The sequence below is a fragment of the Suncus etruscus genome, chromosome 3, assembly GCF_024139225.1.
Source record: "Suncus etruscus isolate mSunEtr1 chromosome 3, mSunEtr1.pri.cur, whole genome shotgun sequence".
Taxonomy (NCBI): domain Eukaryota; kingdom Metazoa; phylum Chordata; class Mammalia; order Eulipotyphla; family Soricidae; genus Suncus; species Suncus etruscus.
In genome coordinates, this window is record NC_064850.1 from 75,510,710 (window position 1) to 75,521,672 (window position 10,963).

The 10,963-nt window shown below is 34.6% G+C and overlaps 1 non-coding gene across 1 annotated transcript; it reads right to left on the minus strand.

The window, feature by feature from the left end:
* Window positions 1-7,573: 7,573 nt before the first annotated feature.
* On the minus strand, window positions 7,574-7,707 carry LOC126005236 (small nucleolar RNA SNORA51). Its single transcript, XR_007494405.1, has one exon. It is a non-coding gene; the product is annotated as a small nucleolar RNA SNORA51 (small nucleolar RNA).
* Window positions 7,708-10,963: the final 3,256 nt, after the last annotated feature.

Sequence of the window (10,963 nt, forward strand, 5' to 3'; positions counted from 1 at the left end):
GTTGCCTTCCCATTTACATTCATAAAAATAAAAAGCCAGGCATGTAGCTGGCATAGCCTTTTGCAGCCTTAGTATAATACTATCTAGCCTGCCAGGTCTGCCTTAGAGGAAAACACACAGAGCAACTGAAAGCACATTGGGGAAAATAAGATCTGACTATTAATTATCTGACTAGTTGTGGGAGGAAGACCATAATGAGGGTATCCTGTCTCTAAAGAAACTCTGGGCACCCTCCAGGGATGCCTCTGGAAATTCTACACCCAAACAAAAGACAAGATGGAAATAGGAAAAATTTATTATGATCATTCCCTGATATTTATCAACTCAGGTTATATTTCTGCGGATTTCTGAAACACGTTTGTCTTCTTAAAATGTGTTTGAGAAAGAAGTGTTTCCTCTTCACAAATGAGATTACTATTAGAAGTCATGTGAGGGCTCATAAAATCTAAATAGAATTTTATCTCCTATGTTCTCATTTGGAAATTTGGTCTTACTAGCCCCCCAAAAATGGGATAGGAGAACATAAATGTCTTTAAATCTTTTGAATGATAATCTAGTAGAAAAAAATAATTCTTTTCACTTGGAGCATAATAAAATTCTCACTTTCAAAGTCCACCCTCTGCTTATAATTGGAGGCATTCCACTGCAGACTCACCTAAGCCTACAACATAGACCTACCTGTATCTTTCCTGGCCCTCAAGGACCATCCAGTCACTGAGGTTCAAGATCTCCTGCTCAAAAGTTCCAAGTGCTCAGTGCCACCCTCTATATCCTGTTAAATCCAGAGTAGATTAATAGTTACATCTTAATTCTAAAATGTACAAAAGAATGGCAGTTTACACTGAGTGTTGCTCAGCATATTAATACATATATGTATATGTCTCATCCCCAGAACAATTTAGGGTTCTCTCAAGACCGGCCAGAAGTGATCCGTGAACATTGAGTAAGGAGAAAGCCCCAACCAGTCTGCAATGAAATTAGTTACTCAGTTATTAAATCCCTCTAAGTGACTGCATAGAAGTCTACCTTCTATCTTATTGATTTTATTGCTTTATTATTTATTTATTTAATTTGTTCTATTATCTTATTTTGGAGGGTGGGGTTACTCCCAGTGATGCTTGGGGACTATTTTCAATTCTGAACTCAAAGAACCCTGTGGTATCAGGGATTGGATCCATGCCTTCTAAATGCAAAAGTATGTGATCAGTCCTTGGTGCTCTCCCTCCATTTTTCTTTATTATATGCCTCACATTTTTATTTGTCCCCACAATGTCCCCTCTGTTTTTTTAACTCTTAACGCTATTTTCTATTTTTTAATACTGCACTTTTATTCATACTAGTCATGGTAAGATTTATGGTATTTCATTATTATATGATAGCACACACTCTAAAAGGAAGCCCTTTTAAAGACTTTTTGCTTCTTTTTCTTTCTTTTCTGACTCATTTCCAAATTTAAGATTTAGCAAGCTAATTTAGATTCTGACTATTAATGAAACTATTAATGAAATTTTACGTCATGTGCTTTCCAACCCTTATTAAAACATAAAATCCCATCTAGAAACAAAAATTGAGTATCTTAATCTCTATTATGTACAAACTCAACTTCTCCTTGGATTAATGGTTAAACCTTCAAGAATAATAGATCTCATTTTTGTTTGTTTTTTCAGACACACCTGGTGACACTCAGGGGTTAATCCTGGCTATGCACTCAGAAATGGCTTGGGAGACCATGTGGGACACCAGGGGATTGAATCGTGATCTGTCCTAGGCTATCGTGGGCAAGGCTTACCCCTGGTGCCACCGCTTTGGCCCCCAGATCTTATTTTTACTTTCCAAAGTTCATGAATATATTTTATAGGGTAGGCATATGAGAAAAGTACATTTGAGAAAAGAGAAAATGTGGTATTCCATACACTTGCATGTATAATCTGTAATATCATCACAAATACCAATTTTCTATTATCAATTTCTCTTACAGGGAAAGAAATTTTAATTCAATATTTCCTCAGGATGCAGTGTAAACCCAAAAGTAGTTAAGGCAGTTCTTAAACCTAAGTGTCAACGCTCAACTCATGTTGTAAATTCTGCCTGTCTCTAATACATCAGTAGGCTTTCTGGTATTCCTTTTGTGATATTCCATTGTGATATGAGTGGGAGAGGAAAGAGCACTCACTATTTCTGATTGTCAATTCTAAGAACCAGACAGACATATCATGCCTGCTTCAGGTTTGTGGTGATTTTAACTACTACTATCCACTATTCTAATCAATAAAAGCACAGACATTAGGACATATGTCTCTATAAATACAAGGGAACTCATTTCTGGAGGCATAAGAAGCAAAAAAAAGCATTGCTTTTGGGTCTCAAAGTGTGAGGGACAATGTGTGATCTAATTAATCATGTCTGATTTTTATGGAAAAATCAACTAGAGTCTTTCCTAGGCACAATCTCTTTCAAGAGTGAAATGAAAAAATAATAAATGGGAAGGAATAATAAATGGGAATGCTCAACAAATGGAGCAGTGTGCCTTGATAAAATAGTTAATTATTGGAGAGCACCTCCTTACAGGAAAGATGCCATTATGCCCCACTATTTGATGTCAGTCCAAGTGATTGCGAATATCTTGTTTTCCATTCATCTTATATGTGTCAATGCCATCTCAGTAGGTCAGTGTATGAGTTTAAGAGATACACTCTTTGGCAAAATTATTGTATTCAAGATTCATTATATGTAGTGTTTTCTATGTCTGCTAAAGTAGTAGGAATTTTCTATAATTTTCCTGGTCAGCTCAGGCCTTTGCCTTATTTTACTTCTCCTCAGTTAGCTACCTATACTGTATAGGGTGCCTAATAAAATGTGAACCAGAAGCTCTCAGTTGAGAATTATTCATCAAATTTATGTAATAAATAATGTTTTTCAATTCTGAGTAGTGACACAATGTCATGTCAGTCAGTGGAAAATATCTGTCCTGCAAAATAACAAAGAAAAGAATAGCCCTGGAAGTGACAAGCTCAAATGATATAAATGATAATGTAACAAGTTGAATAACCTAAGATATTTAGGAATATGTGAATATAATGCCTAAATAGTCCAAACAAAACATAGCCATTTTGATGTTTAGCATGAATGTCAACCCCTAACTTTATTTGCACAACAAAAAACTCCATAATGTTCAATCCTTTACAATTTGAATATATGAATATGAGTGATATTTTGATAGAATCTTTCTTCCTTTGTTAGATTCAGTTATCATATTTTCAATTTTAATACAAATAGTCTACAACTGTGCAGTCATCTAAAGAGGACACAATGTATTCTCAGTTAATTTTCACATTTTATTTCAACGATGATTGATCACCTATTTGGTATGTTTCTCTCTTTTAGGCCCTAGGAAATGCAAACATTGATAAATTTAGAAAAAGTCTTGAAATGCTTTCGAATAAAGAATTCAAAAGCATAAGTGATTCACAATAATAAATGCATAGGCTATGATGGAGTTAAGTGCCAAGTAGAAGATGAACACAAATGAGTAGTGACCTTTCCCAAGTTATATCATTGAGATGTGGTATCAAAAATATTAAGTTCAACCTTATATATCTGAGATGCTTCCCACTAAATCCAAAACTTCCTTTTATGAACCACACCCCTAATCATTTATTCAAACTTTCTTCAGTTATGTATAAATAATGATGTTCAAACATGCTTCTTTGCAACAGTCCCTATGCTCTCTTAGCTTTCTTATAAAACATATACTCATCTATTTTCAATCTTGTTCACTGTTCCTGTGGCTACTCTGACCTTTCTCCTTTAGAATGAAGTATGACTCAGCAGTCTTCCCAGTTAAGTATTTTTTTCTGTTTTGCTTACTCTTTCATCAACACATGACAGTCTCTTATGTGTCTATCAAGCATAACTCATAATTATCAAAATTTAGACAACCCTAGGAAAATAGAGTTCTTTGAGGCAATCATAAAAGTTATACATTTATTCTAACAATGTGCAATTGTTCAGTCATATCATATAAGAAATTTCTTTTGAAACTTCATTTGACATTCAATTTTTTGCTTTGCATAGCTGAAAAGATGGCAACATTTTTCTTTTTATGTTGATTTTAAAATAGTCACAAAAATAAGACATTTGCATTCAAAATAAGTCATTTATAAATTTGTTGATATTTTCTATAGTGGTTTAAATGGACAAAATAAATAATTTAAGTATATTTAGAGAAATACTGCTGTGATTAAATCAAAATAAAACTTCCTTTTGTAACTTTTTTAAAAAGGTACAGAGCCAGAGACTGGAGAGATAGCAGTAGGGTGCTTGCCTACTGGGTAGTTCAACCTCATATCTGAGTAGATGTTTGAGTAGACAGCCAGGGTAACCCCTGGGCACCACCGAGTGTGGCCAAAGAAACAAAAACAGAAACAAAACAACAACAACAAAAAGGTACAGAGCTTAAGTATTAAGGTTTACAATTAGCAGAAATAAAAATATATTTTCTTTTATTATTTATGTTATTTTAAACTATATCATTGTATGGAAACAAATGTACAACTTTTGAGAATTTTCTTTTTTAAATATTTTTATTTAAACACCGTGATTACAAATATGATTGTAGTTGGATTTCAGTTATGTAAAGAACACCCCCACCTGTACTCTAGACAGGCTTTCTACTTCCCTCATTCATTCACATTGTTATGATAGCTCTCAATGTAGTTATTTCTCTAACTGCACTCATCACTCTTTGTGGTGAGCTTCGTGTAGTGGGCTGGAACTTCCAGCCCTCATCTCTTTTGTCTCTGATAATTATTGCAAGAATGTCTTTTAATTTTCTTAAAACCCATAGATGAGAGAGACTATTCTGCATCTATCTCTTTCCTTCTGACTTATTTCACCCAGCATAACAGAACATGTTCTTAAAAGTGATGCTTGTGAGGTGCCTGTGTGACTTATGTCAAGTTAGAAGGAGAGAGGCAGCAGCCTTAAGAAGGGAATCTTCTGCTTACTCTCTCTCCACCTCAGGTTATCATCCCCTAAATACTGAGAGATCTAGGACTGTGGGCTATATTCTGGCAAGGACAGCTAAGTTAGTCTCAGAACTTGCACAGGCCTTTCAGGACTGTCACCTTCCCTCATGAAAAAGAAATCCAAGAGGAAAAGAAAATATTAGGCCAGGAGCATAAAGACACAGAGGCACCAGAGATAGATAGTTAAATAACAAAGTTTATAGAGAGCTCAGCACTAAGGACCCTTGGACCAAAGAGGCAAAAGGACCAAAGAGCAAAATCATGCAGTCTTTTAGCACACATTTTATACTTTCACACACAGACAAGGGTAGACTAAGCCACATTCCTACCTCATTGACATGTGGTGGGGTTACAGGAAAGAAAAAGATGTTAGAAGTTAGATCCTCGCAAGCTTTTTGACACTTATCCAATTTATGAGTTTTTCTTCCCTATTCTCATACACATGAAGGCTATTAGTCTTCTGGGAGAGCCCATTTTTAAGGTAATTGCTCCTGGAATGTTTTTCTTTATCTTCATTTACTCCATCTAGGAAGTGTCTGTCTGAGGTTAACTCTTCTTTTTTTGTCATCTGCTGACAGACTTTTGACATACATACATCACATTCACCTTAACTTTCACCCTAACTTTGGGTACCTTTAATTTTGGCTTCTAGGCAGGAGTTGTCTTTGTTCAAGGCTTATTCCTATAATGTGGGCTGTTAATTCTTGTATACCTCACAGTGAAGTAAAGGTAAGTTTTATTTGAAGATACTGAGGAATGGGAAGGAGAGGATAAGAAAGAGAATAACAGGCTCAAGAAAGTGGGCAAGCTTCTCCAAATATGGAAACATGCCTAGTACAAAACCCAGCAGCAAATTCAGAAAGCACTCACCTCAAGAGGAGAGAGGCCAATTATAAGTGCATTCGGGCACCATGTGCATGAACCTAAGGGACACACACTCCTTTGTTCTAATTTTAATTATATAGGGTTTCCCCAACCTGTACACATGGGGCTTTCTACTTAGGGAAGAGTCCATTGCTGAGGGGAAGAGTTGAGATTAGTTGATTGTAGGGAGCCCCTTTAAGAATAGGCAGAAAATGCTGGGTTGAAATGCAGGCATAGAATTTTGCTAAAAGCTGGCAGATTTGAGAATTGATTGTTAACCATTTAAGACTTAAGGGCACCAAACAGAGAGCCATAAAGCAGGTAGCCTCAAGAATTAAATGTAAACATTTATGGTCCCCTTATCTGTACATTCCCCTGCTGGAGATAGGTTCCATTATCAGTACATCCCTGACCAGATGGAGACAGAGCTCATTATCTGCCCATTCCATCTCACCTGCCAATGGATCCTGTTATTTTTCCTGTTCAATATATCTACCTCTTATTAACATATTTACCAGTGGACCTGTGCCCACAAAAAAAGTATTTAAACCGGGCCTTGAATTTCAATAAATGGAATTGGATTCAGTCTTGGCTGGAATCCTTTTCCCACTTTTGTCTGTCTTTGTCTGTCTGTCTTTGTCTTTGTGTATGCGCGATCTCCCTCCAAGAAAGAATAACCACATCTTAACTGGTGCCCCTACAGGAAGGACACCCACAGTTGATCTTCTCTCACCTTCTTTGCCTGGTATTTGTTCCTACTGGAGCTTCTCTTATCAGGCCTTGGTTCAGATATTCACAAGGTGTGTCCTGGAAGCCTTAGGGCTAGTGACAAAAGCAACTTCTTTAAATTCTAGTTTTTTACTTTTATTATATTTCTTGAACTTTTATTACATCATCAAAACTTATTGGTAGGGGAGACCTTCTCCATCAACCTGCCTGATTCTAAAAACTGTCAATTTATATATTTATATATATATACAATTTGTAATATTTTATATACACATGCTTAATATAGAAATATATTACATATAATATATATTATCTTAGAAAACTACTAGGTATAGACAGTCTTGTGACACTGTTAAAGTCTAAGGGACCTCACAGAGCCAAGAAAGTTTAAACTATGAAGATTATTAAGAAAAATATCTAGATTCCAATGCCACTTTGATATCTGTGAAATTACCATTACAAGACACTGTCCTATGTATGATGATAGAATTTTCTGAACAACACTAAAAGCCATTACTTTGAGTATAAATACTGCTCTCGCAAACACCCACATATCTCATATATTCACACATTTAACTTTGCTTTGCTAAGACTTTCCTGAGTCCAAAGCTGATTTAAAAGTGATGAAAATGTTTTGGTTTTCAACTGATTAAGTATATAAAGATTTAAATGCAAAATAGTTCTGACACTAAAGAGTGGCAGAAATCAGTTTGGCATCTCAGTGAAGCTTTAAAGTACAGTAGAATTTATCCTGGATATCTGTTAAAAGTATTGCAAATAACTTGAAAACTATGAAATATGACTGACCTAAACACCAACTTCATAAGTGTTGTGGTACTTAAAACTTTCTGTATATTATCATAATTAAATGACAAAAATACCAGAAAAGAATGGCAAAAAGTTGGAAAACACAAAAACTTGGTAAAGTTGTGAAACTATAGGAAATGTCTTTTTTTTTTGTCCCCAATTCACAATACAGACCAGGCAAAGGGCCTGTGTTGAGGTGTATATGAGGTTTATTTACTGTACCTCCTCTTTCTACACAGTCAGTGTAAAGAACAGAGTTTGTGGTAATAATTGGGAGGTCTTATCTTTTCTTTTCTTTTCTTTCTGATTTTTAATATATATAAGAAATATATATATATATGTATATATATATATATATATCCTTCACCAGTGCAACGTTCCCATGACCAATATCCCAAGTGTCCTTCCTACCCATCCCACACTGGCCTGTACTTTAGATAGGCTTTCTACATTTCTACAGGAAATGTCTTTAGTTATTGTTGGGAATGCAAATGAGTATACCCATTTTAAGGCTATATAATTATATTTTCACAAAGGCTAAATATTTTCTTAATAAATAATCACCAAACATCCAAATGAACTGAAAATTTTCATCCATGTTAAACCTTTATATGGACTTTTCAAGTAGCTTTATATTCAAAATTTCTATAGCTTAAAAACTCTTCAGTAAGTGAAATTATGAATATACCCAGGTATTGTAACATTATTTAATTCTAAAAGGATAGGAGCCATAAAAATCGTGGAGGTATTCAAATGTATATTACTAAATGAAATAAGTCAATATAAAACTGCATAATTCCAACATTAAAAGCAAAACTATAGAGAAAAATATCAGTGGCTGATTAGGATTATTGAGTAAGTTTGAATAGCGTATAGGAAAATATAGAACAATAAAGAAACTCCATGTGATATTGTAATGGTAGATATGTCAGTATATGTTTTTTAAAATCCAAAGGAAGTAACATGCCTAAGAATAAAATTTACTGCAACTCTATGTATTCTGCAATTTATGTCGCAATGTACTCAGTTATAAAAAACGTAGTGGTAGCAAATGGGCTAGACTGGGGGGATTGAAAATAAAAAATTCTTGTATAAATGAAAATGGAATATATGTTCTATCTTTGTGTTTTCCACTTAATTTTCGTATGAACTTAAAACTTCCCTTAAAATGTAAATACTATTTGCAATAGAGATCTAGTATAGGGAGTAAAGCATTTAGTGTGCATGTGACTGACCTGGCTTTAATCCAGGGTAACCAAGCACCACCAGGAGTTATGCCTAAGGACAGATCCAGAAGTAATTCTCTAGGTTTGCTTAAATAAATAAATAAAATATAATATTAAAATGAAAAATTTAGAATATAATAATTCTTTGGAACTAACATTTCCTACATTTTCCCAACTAGGCTATGTTTCCCAAGTATTAGAAAAAATAAATTCTAATACATGCAGTCAATTCCATATATTGGCAATATTGTTTATTGCTTAGTTAACTCATTTATTTTTAGATCTCAATTGTAGAATAAAAAATTGGTTCTTAAGAAGAAATCACAATGCAAATTTGATGGTCTTTGTGTCCTACACAAAATTAAATGAACTACTATTTTATATACCAACTTTTGTGATACTAATATTAATAAATTCTGATAAACCACTGCCATTGGACCAGTCAGTGGTGGGGAAGGTTATATACCAACTTTTGTGACACTAACATCAATAAGTTCTGATAAAAATGAACTACTATTTTAATAGAAATAGTACTCAAGAACAGTAGGAAATGCACCTTAAAATTTTTGAATTGCTTGATCATAAGTAAGCTTAACTTTTAGTTTTTTGAGGCATGTCCATATAGTTTTCTAAGAAGATTGAACCAGTCAACATTCCCACTAATAGTCGATTCCTTTATCCACTGAGGGTGTTTCCAACAAAGGGTCCCTTCATTCAACATTCCCGCCAATGAAGGTATTGTTTATATTCTTTTTGGTGTGTGCCAATATCATTAGTTTGAAGTGATATCTCATTCTTGTTTTGATTTAGGTTTCTCTGACAATTTGTAATGCAGAGAAATTTTCATATACTACTGGCTACTCGTATTCGTCCTTGAAAAAGTCTCTTTTCATTTTTTCTTCCCCTATGGAGGAGACTAAGGGGGTGAGGGAAGGTGAGGAAAGTGGGATATTTGAAGAATAGCATGGGTATTTTTAAGGGGATCGCATTAAATCTCTGTAATGCTTTGGGGAGTATTGCCTTTTTAATGATGTTAATCCTGCCAAACCATGAGCAGGGTATGTATTTCCATTTCCGTGTGTCCTCTCTTATTTCTTGGAGCAGGGTTTTATAGTTTTCTTAAGTCCTTCACGTCTTTGGTCAAGTTGACTCCAAAGTATTTGAGTTTGTGTGGCACTAATGTAAATGGGATTGCCTTCTTGAAGTCCATCTCTTCCCTATCATTATTGGTGTATAAAAAGGCCATTGATTTCTGTGTGTTAATTTTGTAGCCTGCCACCTTGCTATGTGAGTCTATTGTTCTTAGAAGCTTTTTGGTAGAGTCTTTAGGGTTTTCGAAGTAGAGTATCATATCATCTGCAAACAATAAGAGCTTGACTTCTTCCTTTCATATCTGAATTCCCTTGATATATTTTCTTTCTTGATTGCTATAGCAAGCACTTCCAGTACTGTGTTGAAGAGGAGTGATGAGAGTGGACAACCTTGTCTTGTAGCAGAATTTAGAATTTAGTTTTTCTCCATTGAGAATAATATTTGCAATTGGATTATTGTAGATGGCTTCAACTAGATTGAGAAAGGTTCCTTTCATTTCCATCTTGCTGAGAGTTTTGATTAAGAATCGGTGTTTGACCTTATGAAATGCTTTCTCTGCGTCTATTGATATTATCATGTGATTTTTATTTTTCTTGTTGTTGATGTTGTGTATGATGTTGATAGATTTACAGATGTTAAACCATCCTTGCATTCCTGGGATGAAACCTACTTGGTCATAGTGTATGATCTTCTTGATGATGTATTGGATCCTATTTGCCAGGATTTTGTTGAGGATCTTTGCATCAGCATTCATCAGGTATATTGATCTGTAATTTTCTTTTTTGGCAGCATCTCTGTCTAGTTTTGGTATCAAGGTGATTTTGGCTTCATAAAAGCTGTTTGGGAGTGTTCCCATTTTTCAATTTCTTGGAAGAGCCTGGCTAGTATTGCTAGTAGCTCCTCTTGAAAGATTTGAAAGAATTCATCAGGAAATCCATGTAGGCCTGGGCTTTTTTTGTGGCAGATGTTTCATTACAGTTTCAATTTCATCAATAGTGATGGGGGTGTTTAGATATGCTACATCTTCCTTACTTAATATTTACTTAATATACTTACTTACTTAATATACTTACTTACTTTTTGATCTTGCTGCTTTCAGTATTCTATCTCTATCTGTGGGATTTGTCATTGTAACAAGGATGTGTCTTGGGATGTTTTTATTTGGGTCTCTTTTAGCTGGCACTCTTCAGGCATGCAGGATTTGATTGCATGTAGTCT